General features: G+C 45.4%; 1 protein-coding gene across 6 annotated transcripts in view; it reads left to right on the top strand.

Annotated features, from left to right (window-relative positions):
• RHBDF2 (rhomboid 5 homolog 2) overlaps positions 1-13,660 on the top strand; it is a 339,409-nt gene that overhangs the window by 166,485 nt on the left and 159,264 nt on the right. For 4 of the 6 annotated variants that reach the window (XM_069200228.1, XM_069200230.1, XM_069200231.1 and 1 more), the window contains exon 2: positions 3,923-4,001. The exons of the other annotated variants lie outside the window; for them this stretch is intronic. The gene's annotated coding sequence lies outside the window, so the exon portion shown is untranslated. The remainder of the gene's footprint in view (positions 1-3,922; positions 4,002-13,660) is intronic. 6 annotated transcript variants of the gene reach the window in all.

Below are 13,660 nucleotides of genomic sequence, written 5' to 3'. Positions count from 1 at the left end.
TACCAGCGGCGGCCACTGCATAACTCAAGAGGAGGGGCGGATGGTGGGGGGGAGTGGAGGTGACGGAGACGAGGTAAAAATATATTTTTTTAAAGCAATTACCTTGCTTCTCTCCCCGCCGCCTCACGCGTATCTTCTTCTGGTGTCCCAGCATTCACTGCTGGGACACAGGCACAGGCTCCCTAGCAATCCCGACACTGCTTTCATGCAAAGCCTTGCATGAAAGCAGTGTCAGGATTGGTCTGAGCGGCACAGACACAGCCCCGGGGTCTGTGCAGTTTCTCCAGCCTGGCTGTTGAACACAGCCGGGCTGGAGAAACTTAAGTGCGCATGTGTCTTTGGCTGGCATCAGATGGCCAGCCAAACACACATGCGCACTTAGGTGCACTCTTCCCTCCTCCCGTGACCCAGCCCCGCCCCTCCCTGCTGGCTGTGCCAGAAGCAGAAAAATAAAATGATAGTAAACTATTGTTTTTGTTTTTCAGCTTCTGGCACAGTCAGTGGGGCAACGCTTCTTCGCCGTAGCGAAGGAGCCGCCCCGTTAAATACCAGTGTGAGCATTTTCTACGGTGGCCTGGTTTTGGTGGGTGACCAGCTGGCTTGGTGTCAGATTAGCACAGTAGATGATAGTCTGGGCACATTGAGGTAAATCCATGAGAAAGCTGTTTATATAGTCCAACATAATCATTTTCATTGTGTTGCTAGGGACGTGACCGATTGTAGCAAGAGGAGTTGGCAACATTTTTAAATGTTGAGTAGATTTAACCTAGAAGGTGTGATCGAATCACTTTAAAAGGCTGGTTCTGTCAAGGGATGATCTTATCAGGGGTGAGCTTATTCTAGGAAGTACCTTCCATAGGGGTGGGATAGGCTAGGGTTACAGATAGTGCCTCTCTGCTCTCTTTGATTTCTGGGCCTGACTGTTGGACTCAAGATGTTGCCACTCATGAAGAGCAGCAGGCTAGTCATGTCTAAGGCATACTTTGGCCAGCATATTTGTGGACCCAAGGCTAAGCCTGGGGCCTGGCCTGTAAGGGTCATCTATGACCTGCCCTGTGGGATTGCCTTAGCCTGGCTCTGGAGCTAGCACCTGCTGCTGCTTATGGGCACAAGCTAAGCATTGTGAACTGGATGGCCTGGTCTGGCAGTCACTACTCTGGAATTCAAAATATTGCTGGGCAATTAGTCTGCTCTGGTTTCTTCTCTGCTGGATCGCCATCTATTGTAGTCAAGACGTCTGTCCTTTGGTCTGAGGCCTGCTCTGGGCTACCATGGTCTCATCTCCTTTCTGCTGTTTCTCTGGGCCTCGTCTGCTGTCTGGCTTTCTGTTGGCCTCATCCCATCTCCAGGCTACCCCACTTTCTTGGCCTACTTGCTGCCTTCCTCTATCTTGGTCTGCATACCAGTTCCCGCACCTTTGATATCTTCGATAGTTGAAGGCCATGTCACTGCTCTTCAGTTTTTTACTGCATCCTGGTAGTCTCTCTGGCCTTTTCCCCAGATTGGTTCTCCCCTCTGGCTTTTTTTCTGCAGGCCTGTGCTCATTGCCTTCTCTTCTATGGTCACAGGTTTACTCTTTCACTTTTCTAGTAATGTCCCTTAAACTCTGCACTGGCATATCATGGCCTTGGGTGTTTTTTTTTCTCTTACTGGTCTGCTCTCCGGCCTATATTTTATCTTGTGTAGAGCCCTTCCTTGCAACTGATTGGTTTACGCCTCTAGCCTAGGGGTCTTCAAAATGGGGGACAGGACCTTCTAGGGGGCCTTAAATGATCCCAGTGGGGGCACCATGCTCTGGCCAAAAAAACACATTATGCAGATAACAGTGCTTTGTTTTAAGCAGAAAAACATGTATTGCATATTTAAAAAGGTAACGGAGCTTAGCTGCAATCCTTACATAAGTCTAGACATATTTAAACATTGACAACTTAAAAGAATAATTGTGTAAAAATCTGTGAAAGGCCTGATGATGTTTTTTTTTCCTTTGGGGGGTGGGGGTGCAGCATTAAAAGGTTTGCAAAACACTGCCTTAGCCTGTTTCCCAGGCACCTCTACGTTATCTCGCGTCTTCCCAATCTATGAAGTGTGCACTCTTGACTCCGTAGTTTCCTCTTTGACCATTCTTCTGTAAATGAATTCCTCATCATCTTCTCACTGGTCTCCATATTTGGTCTCTTTGGGCCTTAGTTCTATTCCCTAATCTCCTTTGTAGCCTTAATCTGGTCTCCAGTCAGCCTCCAACTATTTGCTGGTCCCTAACTTTAATTGCTAGCAATAACCTCCTCTCCAATAGTTTTCGAGTACTCAAACTCCCTTCAGCCCTCCTGTCATCCCCATTTTCATTTCCAACAGTCTCCTACAACCTTTCACAGGTGCCCTGTCTCCTGTTTAGCCTTCTCCAGCCCCTATCCTCTTCTCCACCCAATGTTCTGTGCCAGTTTCCTCCAACCTTTCACAGGCAACTAGTCCCTTGCCTAGTTTTTCTCTGGTCTCCATACTTTTCTCTGACCATTGTTCTGAATCTCGGTCTCCCTTCCTATCTTTCTGTGGTCCCCTGACCTCCGTCTCTACTCCAGCCTTTATCTAGTCCCTAAATTTCCTTTCTGGCTTAGATTTCTATCATCTCTCTAGGCCTCTGTCTGCTTCCTGCCTTTTTGGCTTTATAGTTCTCTGGCCTCCAATATTCACTGCAACCGTTCTCCGGTCCCTAGCCTGCATGGAGCATTGCTCCAGACCAGGGTTGGACTGGCCTATACAGGCAATCTCACGGTGCCAGACAGGCTGGTCTGACAGGTCAGTGTGTGGTATTTTTACAGCACAAGAGCGACCCAAATGTCCATGTGAACTTGGATATCAAAGCACATTTTAAACAAGTGTTCACATGAAACTCATATCTGTGGTTATAACTGTCGTTAATCAGAAGAGAACCAGCATGTTATTGACCAACAATCATGTCACATTTACTGTGCACACAATGCAACTGCATAGACAGACTTTGCAAATCGGTGAAAACAGCAATTCTAAGTTCTGTCACTCCCACAAAAGGGCCATTGTCCTTCAGAGGACTATGTGAACACAGTTCAGTGTTGCTGTATTTGTAAGGATTGTATTGTATTTGCCTGTTTGTTTGTACCAATAATCCTGTATAATACACACGGATTTCACTTACCCTGTTTTCCTTTATGGTTTGTTTCTTGGGGTAATGTGCACTTTTCACCGATATTTACGGTTGCATTCTATGCACAATAAATGTGACATATTTGCTGGTCAATAACAGTAACTTGCTAGTTCTCTTCTGAATCATTTGACAGCTATTCTGCTGTTGTATTGATAACCACAGATATGAGTTGCATGTGAACGCTTAAGTTGTTCTAGGTCAGCACGTGGGCCATTTTTTTGGCTGCGGGTGGGCCTGTTTTATGGCCCGCAACGGTCTGCTGGGCTTTTTTTTTTTTTTTTTTTAAATTTTATTTTATTTATTACTGTTGATTACTTGATTTCCCTCCTACTTAAACACACATTGTTTGAAGTAAGCTCAAATCCATGAAATCTCCCATACCTTGGAAGAGACTTATTCAACGTGCCTTCACAAGTTCAAAACTATCCCAGTTTAGACAGATGGGCCACGTTTCTAGCTATTTATTTAACTAAACAGTGCTAGCTTTATTTGGGTGTCCAGGTCTATTTTCTGTCCCAGCTCGACCCTGCCCGGGACTCTTGGGGCCGCTCCCCGGTGTCTGCTCCAGACATCCCCCCGGGCCGCTACTGTACCAGTGTAAAGTTACTGTGAATTGAACTTCCTGCTTTGTGGGCGTGGAGAGGCGGGCGGAGGGCTGTCTCCTTGCTGCACTTGTCATGAGTGTGTTTTCATATTTCCCAAGCTGTGTCATGCTGCATTAAGCAGGATTTCTCTGTCCCGCAGGGTTGAGCCCCGCCGTCTGCGCCATGTGCTGACACCTACCCGGACCGGCCGAGAGGAGGGGCCTCGAGGAGCGGTGCAGGTAAGGGGCCAGGAGCCAACCCTTCACTCCAGCTTTCTGTACGGCGCTACAACGGAGGTGGGAGGCTGCTGGTTAGAGCCGCCCCAAAGACAGACCAGGGTGGGATCCTCGACAGCCGGGGCGCCCTGGACCGCGGGGCACGACGATGTTCCCGCCCACGACCTCTGTCCGCCGGGAAGGGCTGGAGTGTCGGGTGTGCCTGGCTGCCTTTGTCGCTCTCCTCCCCTCTGTACCGTCCCTTTCTCTTCCCTCCCTCACGGCCTCACCTTCACCTCTCCCTCTTCACCTCCAGGCTTTCTCTCGCACCCAACCACCACCACCCCTCGCGCTTTCTCGCTCATGCTTTGCCGGCCAGCACCTGGAGAGCCACTTTGTATCTCACCTGTCTGTCTCGCGGCTGTCACTGTTTGTCGCTCTCTCTGCATATATATGTATACCATTACTGTCTTCCCCCGTTCAGTCTGACCTCGTGCTCACCCACAGGCTCCCCTTCAGCCCCCCTTCCATTACTCCCAAGTCCTGGCAGCGACGCAACTTTCCCATCTGTGCGATTTTCTCTCTGCCTCGCGTTCCCTCCCCAGCCATGTGCTCGTCTCCGCAGAAAGAACGGCAGCTTTGCATGAACCCCCCTCTCCCTCCCAGCCCTCCTCTAGGCACATGTGCCACGGTGCTCGCATATGCTGGTAGGTTTCGTTGGCAGATGGCGTGAGTTCACCTCGGAGACTTTCGGGGAAATGTTTGAAGGCTCTTGGGACTCGCTGCTGACACTATTTCTCCGTCTGTGTCTCTCTCTTTCTCGACCTGTGTCTCTCTGCATTCTCTTGTGTGCCTGTTTTGGCTGTTTCTGTGCCCGTTTGTTTCTGTGTCGGTGTGGTGTTACTATGTGGGCGAGTGCCGCGAGCATTATTTGCCTTGCGGCATGTCCTGTGGTGGTGTGCTGTGAAATTCTGTGGCGTGGGGCAGTCCCAAAAGTGGGTGATCCGAGGGGGGCTTGGGCGCTGCATCTTCAGCCGAATCCAGGTGCATGAATGCCAGTGTCCTGTTCCTGACAGCCCACCTACCAAATGCAATGTGGTATGTGACTGTTATTTAGTGGGAATAGACTTGGACTCTGGAGTGAATATCCGTTTTCAGGTGCTGTAGTTTCATGCAGGCCGAAGTGACTTTTACTCGAGAAGTTGGGTGGGTGTCAGGGGAGCATATATTGCTCGTCTTCAATGTGAACACGGCACATCATTAATGTTCGAGGTACTGGTTCTGACTGTTACACAGTCTTTGTAGGTTATGAAGTTGTTGCCTTGGGTACATTCTGCTGCCCTTAATTTTGCGTTGGCTGCTTTTTGAAGAGCGAAGAATTGCTTTAGCTGGTTGGGTTGCTTCTGAAGTGCAGATATGATATTTTTAGATATTTATAGTGTTGAATGATATTTATAGAGCTGGCAGTTGTGGTTTGTAGTATCTGGAAGTGAGAGTTCTTAACCAGCATCCAAATAAGCTTTTTGTTGTGTTGTATTTGGTGATGCAGTTTTAGGTAAAGACATATTTGTTGGATGGTAGTTGCAGAGGGGGAAGTTGTACCAGATGTTATAGATTTCAGTTATTTATTTGGTAGTTGTGTAGTGTGATCCTACTCGAAAGGCAATCGAGTGCTTTACTGTGTCAAAAGCAAAGATCTGGTCAACAACTGATTTAGGTTTAGCTGGATTCTGAGAGTGGAACTGGACTGTTTATACCATGGGTACTCGCAAACTTTTTAACAGGGGCCGCAAGTTTCGTGTGTGATGTGAATGAGGGCCGCATTGATGTCAGCAGGGTGGGAGTTGGGCGGGGTGGAAAGTAAGGTTGGTGTAGGGGAAGGGAAGCATGCATCTAGGGTCCTGTTTATGAAGTAGTTGCATCGCTTTTGCACCATGCAACGAGGTGCAAGCATGATGCAACTACTAAACATGATTTATCAGTTCATGTAAGGCCACCTTGCATGGCCTGGAGTTGCTTGATAAATCCAGAGTACTGCAACGCAGCACAAATCACTGTGTTACGTTACTCTGCCCCAGGGAGACATTCCATTGGTGGTGCATGCCTGTTCCCACGCATCACTGATGGAATTTGACACATTCCCATATTTACCAGTAGTGGTAGACCTGGGAATCCACCACATCTGCTACGTATCCCAGGTGAAAGGTAACAAGGAGAAATACATTTATTTCTCCTGGTTACTTCCTCTTTCTATGTGTGCTGCATTCTGCAGCTTACTTTGAAAGAGGAAAATGCCTTAAGGGATTGTTTTTGTGCAGGAAGGTGTCCCTTTCTTCCCAAAAACAATCCTTTGTGCAATGCAGGCACCCTTGCACCATGGTGCAAAGGTGCCTGCGTTGGCACTAGGCAGCCAAAAGTGCACCAGCGCTGAGAAAAGGCAGGAATGCGCCATATTATTTTAAAATGGTGCATTCCTGGCCTTTTCCTGGCATGCAGCACAGCAAGGTGACTTGGTGAACTGCGCTGCGTGACAATTTCATAAAAATGCCCCAAGTGTCTAAATTGCACAATGTGAAACCAAAAACTTGGGATTAATCCTGCCTTCTCCACTTAGCCAAAGTGTGTGATCCTAGGCAATTGTTTTATTTCATTTTCCCTCCTTTTTCTTCATTATCACCCATAAGAGGACTTCAAATTACATGACTTTAGGATGTTTGCTGTACAAAACCTCCTCCTGTGTTTGAGTTAATAAATATTAATGTTATTCTTGTATAATACAATCCAGGGTACCCAAAGAATGCACATAACTGGACTATTGGCACTGTTGTCGGTGGGTGGGGTGGATGAATGTTTCTGCATTCTTGTTTGAAAATATAATTTTCAAAAATACTTCTTAATACTCTGATCTAATCTGATGTACTAAGGGGTGAAATGGTTCTGCATGTTCATGAAATCCCTTTTTTTTAAAGTTTTGAACAGACTTTTATACTTTTGCTGCAAGACATCTTTAAAATTGTGTTTTTAATTTTAAGTAGTGCAGGGCACCCTAGTTACTTCCTTTCTTGAACTTCAATTAACCGTTAAATACGTTCGTCCCTGTTTAACATCTTTTTAATGTTAGTGTTTTGTCAATTAAACAGCAGCCCAGTGCTGCTGTTGACCAGGGGGCAGCATGCAAAGGTCAGGGGGGCTGCATGAGCCCCCTCCGCCGTACTTGAGTATCACTTGTTCATACTTTGTGATATAGTGGTCTCTAAAGACTTTGCCTTCAGCTCTTCACTAAATTGGAGGAGGGTTGTGGTGGTCTTGATGGATATGGGAATGTGACTCCAGATTATGGGTGCATAGATGGAGTACACTTTTTACCATTTTTTTAAAGTCTGAGTTTTGACAGTAAAGCTGCCAAGCAAGCCTACCAAAGCTTACTGATAACAATATGTATAGACTGGTCCTTGCTTCTGCTACTTTCAACAGTTGGCATTCGTTGACCAGCCTCTTTTACCCATTGGCCTGAGACGTTTTACATTAAATCTTGTCTCAGTGCAGTAGAGTATTCATCTGTCAACTAATGCTATTCCTCCCCAGTGCATGCATGGAACTGCATGAAGAACCACTTCACAATAATAGCTCTCTGCTCTTGCTTGCCGCTTCCTGTGTCTCACTATATTGTACTAATGCTTCATGCATTAGCATGTTATTCCCTAATCTTTTGGTTGTGCCAGTGCTTGTTTTTTTTTGCATGTCTGTCTCGGGTATGATGGTGTGTTGAATGCAGGCATGCGAAGAGCCACCAGAGAAGTGAGCTAGTCAGGCAGGTTTGAGGGGAGGGGGGCCAGGGAAATGCTGATCTTGATGATTTTATATATCATGCTAGTTTTAAAGATGTCTGGCAGGGGAAGCCACAGGTGTTTTATCAGGGTGAGGCAGTCATATTCCAAAAGCCGCGTCATGAGACGTGTTGTGTAGGATGCTCTCAAGGGGGTTGGTTTACTGTGGACTCTGGGAGGCAATGAAGCATGGGATTGCTACAAATTAGATGCAAGAGAATGAAGGCTTGAAATATATTTGGGAGGAATGGTTTCACTTTCTTTAATTGAGAGAGAATTGCTACCAGGCCATCTTGGTTTTGTTTGTAATGTGTTCCTTGAGGGCGAGGTTGGTGTATAATTTGAGTGACTTGGGTTTGAATCCAACTTAGGTTCATTTAATTGAGCCAGCTTTGCATTACTTGTTGCTTGTTGTTTTATGTGAATGGCCAAAATTTAGTTTCGGTCAGGTTGAGCTACAGGTAGGTGCTGGAATTCCGTGCCTGGGTGAAGTACAAGAAGTGTATGAGGTATTGGGTGTTGGAGGGGAGGAGACTGTCTGTTGTCACCGTATTGTTGAATTTTGATGTCCCTCTCATTGAGTATAATCTTAAGGGGCTACATGTAAAGCTTGAGTATGACTGAGAGCAAGAGTGAATCATGGGGACACCACAAGTGATATGGATCTTCCGGGGCTAGAAGATGGCTGTGTGGATTGGATTGTTGCCAGTCAAGCCCACTTTGGAGTTCCAGGTGTGGCATATGATTGATGGTCAGCACTATTAAAAGTAGCTGAGAGGCTTGCAATATCAGGAGGCAGGTGTAGTGTAGCCATTTTTAATATAGCCTTTGCGCGTTTGCTTAAAGCATTAGCCTCTGTGCACTTTGCCCTAGATGCATTTTATTCCGCCTCGCACTGTTATTTTTCAATAACTAGTTTCACGGTCTTGTTTTATTTTCTTCTATCACACTGTTTAGCTTACTTCAGCACCGGAGTTCTCAAACAATACATTCTTGCTCGCGCTGTGGTTCAGTCAAGGATACAGTCTGGTACATTGCCAATAGACGTGGTAGGAGTTTTAGTCTTTAGGGTTCGTAGAAAGTACAAATTCTTACGTAGGGACGTTTCTTAGAACACCGGCATGTTAATTATAAAAACACTTCCTAGTCCTGGTACACGTAAGAGGGAGATTCCGACCAGGGAACCACAACTAGACTCTGACTGCCCTGTTGCAGATGCTGGTCCAGATCACAGGCCTTTGCTCAGGTATGAGGGTTGATGTCCTCCCGGGGGAACCTGAAAGGCAGGCTTAGAGCTTAACATGCTGTGCTCAAAATAGAACTTAGAAGAGAGAACGTAATCTAGTAGCACTATGATAGCGTTATTCTTATGTTTCACTCTCCTCGTTACTATTTCAATCCTACTGTGTTGTATGGTTCTGGTTATTGCGGCTCACGCCTTGCTATCTAAAATGCAGTCGTTTTATTAAACCAATCTTTAAAACTCAAACTGCCTTTGTCATTTATATATGAGACCACACTGTGTATGAGAGAACTGGTTGGGATCTGAGTGACCACGACTTCCCTGGGAAGCCATAAGATGTCATGCGCTCGGCTGCCCAATTGTCTCTTCCCTTTGGGAGAGATGAGGCACTGCTAGTTAGCGGGAGCTCAACCCGGATTTGGGGTGACGAGGGTCCTTCGCTGTGGGTTAGACTTAGTCCCCCACACTGTGAACAATCCTGCCACCCAAAAATCCAGTAGTCTCATTAGGATAATGAGAGCCTACGCGACACAGGGATCATCTTTATCTTTGGTCAGAAAGGCGTTATCCACAATATCTAAGGTACTGGATTGGTAGTTGTACAGGAGATAGTTGGCGGTGATGTGATATTGGAGTTTAGCCTAGACGTCTTTTTCAATGATCTTGCCAATGAAGGGCAGGTTGGTGATGGCCCGGTATTTGGCAAGATCATCAGATTCCAGTGTGGGCCCCTTCAAGAGTGGAAAGATCTGGGCTCTTGTCTGAGCTTCTGGCAAGAAGCCTTGATTGAGGGAAGAACTGACAAGTGAGAGTGGGGTGTCAAGCCTTCTCTAGAAAGGATTTTGGTGAAAGATAAGTGTAATAAATAGTCATACGAGGTGACTTTGAGAGAGTTGAGGATGTCAACAAGAGACTTGTGTTTGAAAGATGTCCATTGCTGGGAGTTGCATGGAGTGGGGAAGCAGGCTTGGTATTGTCAATGTGATGTTCTGTATGTTTTTCACAGAAGAATCGCTTTAGTGTCTAAGGGGCATGAAATAGGAGGATCTGCCTGAGAGTTGAGCTAGATCTTGATAGTCTGAATGGTATAGACCTGGCTTTGTCTGATTTGTTATGCCATCTCCTTATTGCGCAGAGGGTGTTAGGTAGCTTAAGGTTGTGAGGACATCTGTTTTTGTTCCATTTTCTTTTCTGGTCTGTGGGTGTAGCATTCGTTGTCAGTGAGGTCTCTTGAGCAACAGACCTCACAGACAACAAATGCTACAGCCACAAACTGGAAAATAAAATGAAGCAGCTTTGGGCAACAGGGTGCTGAAAGATTTGTTTTGTACTTAGCTTGGTTTGGTAGGAGCTTAGGTGTTCACATGTTTTTCCAAAAAGGTAGTGAAGTCCATTAGAAGGTTGTTGATATTGGATTTAAAAGTGCCAGGGCTCGACATGAGTCTCAGTTTGTTTGTCAATAGAGAAGTCTGTAAAGGTTCAAGCAATTTTTCTCTTTTGGGTTGACCTTGATGTGTTGGTTAGAGGCTGAGCATAGTTGGTTCAGTACAGTGGTGTGGATGCTTACATTGAGTGGTTGGTGATGTCAAGAAGAATAGGTTGAGGATTTGGCCTTTGGACTGTGTTGGTTGGGTGACATACTGTACCACTTTGAATATGCTGATGAGGCTGAGGAGGGTGTGTTTTTTATTTGTTTTGTGCTCAAGTTTGTCTATTATGTATTTGTTCTTTTTCGGAAGCCTATAGATAAGGTCAGAGAGGGTGGGCTGAGATGCAGAGAATGAGAAGTGGCCTGTGTGAGCTCCATGTGGTTTGCTGTTTCTTGCTTGCCCAGGGTGCAGGCCCTGATTTCTCCAGTCTTATGTGATGGTTGTGGACACTGGGTGCTGTGACCTGTAAGACTTGGGATCTCAAGGATGTTTTATTGCAAAAAATGTTCCTGTGACGAGGTGTGTGTCAAGTTTGTGATGGGTGATGAGGTCTGCGATCCCATGTGCACAGAGTGCTGTAGAGTGTCTGTTAAGGAGCATAAGTTGGAGAGTGTGTTTGGTCGTTTGTGGGAGTGTTGGTTAGTGGAATATGAATGAGGTTCCGTTTGTGTGTTTAGAATGGGGTGTGTTGGTGTGGTCTGGGTGTGATTGTGCGGATATGTAGTGTGGATTTCTGGACAAGTTATATGGTGAGGAGGGTGTTGGCTGCATATGAAGCAGAGCATGGGTTCTGACCCAAGGCTCTCATTGGTTCAAACAGGTGACACACTTGCCTGTCCTTATCTTGAGAAGCTGGTTCAGTGGGACACACTGAGGATTTGCCTGATGTTCAGAACGAAGCAAGACATTTCAGTTTAAAAACCAGTGACATGGCTTTCTATAAAATTAAGTCTGCTTGTCTGGTTTGCTTAAAAGATGGTTTTGGTAGCAAAACAGTTACCTCACTTCCTGTAGCGATGGATGCTGGAAAATGCAGTGATGTCATTTCCTTTAGAGCTGGTTACTATGTACAGAAAATTCACTGGGGATTGTCTTTTGGGCTTTAAGTATGGTATTAAAGATCTCATCCTCCACCTTGTACTTCAGTTTATCAACAGTAAGATAAAAATCTCCCCGGTCAGTGTCTCACATCACTTGAAGAATAGCTGTCTGCTTTCTGTGAGAGTACGAAGTCGAGGATGTTGCCCTAGTTTTCAATTTGCTGGTGACAATTCTAGCTGGATAGCTCAGCTTTTTACACTATTCTTCTCTAGATCCTGGAATCCAGGTGAAGTGATGTTCTTGAACCTCAGGAATGTGGTACATGAGGATGCCTCAGAGGCTTTGTTGTTTACCCAAGGGGATTGTTGTGCTGCTTCTACATAAAAGGTGGTTTGCCCTAAGATAAATATTAGGATTTTCATTGGTTCATTGCTAACTTGGTCGAATGGATCAAAAGGGTTTTTGCCAATAATTGGAGTATTCTTTGTAATCATTAGTTGCACCACTGGCAGATATTGCTGCTATAAGGTTCACCACTGGCATCCTGTGAACCACATATAACTCAGCCACCTGTCCCGGCCTTTGTGAAGATTTTTATGACCACTGCACCAGTGATAGCCACATTTGTGAGATCAATGTGTGGTTGGGTGGTTTTCAGTGTCTCTAAAAGAGGCTCCAAGGAACCAGCCACTGTGACTATCACCTCTAGTCAAAGCTGAAATCAATCACAATTCGGTCCCTCTCATGGAGTCTGTCGTAGAATATATGGTTACATTCAGAACGTCATTAATCTTGGGTATGAATACTTGTTTGTCACCTTGTCTTGTATATGTTGTTGCAGGACAAAGTCTGTTTTCTTCTGTGTAGCTGATGATTGTTCATGAGCACAAACGGAGAATCTCCTACTCTGTTGTTGCTGGACCTGTGACCATCATCACTTTACATCGGATTACTGTGCCTAGGTGGACTTAGACAGTGGGGGTACTGCCAACCTGCATGAATAACCTTGTTCTACTAGGAGAAGGCTCACCAGGCTATCATGCGTTACATGACTAGAGCCAGACCATTCTCAGACTGGCGAGGAGAAGATATAAGAAAAAGTAACAGGCCTTCCTCGTGTATTCAACCAGAATCTGAAACAATCTGCCTGTATCCATCACATTGGCCCCAAACCTCCTACTACTGGGAGGTGTGCATCCTGAATATCGAGGCATGCAAATGTCAACGACAAAATATCAAATCCAAAAAATTGAAAGGTAAGAGCAGATTTCCTATACCCAACTCCACATATATTTACTTACCTTGGTGAGATATATATATATATATATATATATATATATATATATATATATATATATATATTCAAGACACACAGATGTGGAGTAGGAAATAGTGAATCTATTCTTCCCCATATGCTCTTACTGTTCAACATTTTCCCCGCGACCATATTCTTGTAGTTCTTTATGCTTGGGCTCGATATTGAGTAGCACACCCAACTTAGAAAATAACTTAAGATCTCCCTCTTCAAAAAACATGACATCGTGGCACTTTAGAAATCCCATTCTGTCAGCTCTGCAAATTACCTTGTATCCACATTAAATAAATATCCACATACGAACATCCATGCGATACCGTGGGTTGGTCAGGAAACTCACCAATAATTGTGTTTCCCTCAAATCATCAACACTCTTGTTTATTGACTGTTAGCAAGGGCTAGGCATGCAATGCAGGACTCAATCCAGCCTTAGGTCAGATGCCTGGCTCTTGTACCATGGGGACTGGCGAGCCGAAATAGAGCCAAGTCAGGCATCCCAGCTTTGCCATTGTATTCCCTAATGCATTTTAAAAGACACATTCAAACGGACACGGAGCAGCTAAGTGCTTGAAAAGTAAAAAGGTGGTCTGTGCTGCGTGTGTCTGCAGCTGTACTGAGCTGCATTTCTCATGTGTTTGATGGCACAGCAGCAATTGGAGAGCAGCCTGAGTTAGATGTTAGTCCTCTTTGTTTTCATGATCAATGTAATTGCCATCATTGGGGTGCTTACCCGCTGTACTTTAAGTCAATGAATGGCAGTAATCGCAGCTTAAAATTGGTCCCTTGCCTTCGCTTACTCTTAACTTTTTAAAAGAAAAATATGGTCA

This window comes from Pleurodeles waltl, chromosome 7, assembly GCF_031143425.1.
Source record: "Pleurodeles waltl isolate 20211129_DDA chromosome 7, aPleWal1.hap1.20221129, whole genome shotgun sequence".
Lineage (NCBI taxonomy): Eukaryota > Metazoa > Chordata > Amphibia > Caudata > Salamandridae > Pleurodeles > Pleurodeles waltl.
This window is presented reverse-complemented; position numbering and strand designations above follow the sequence as displayed.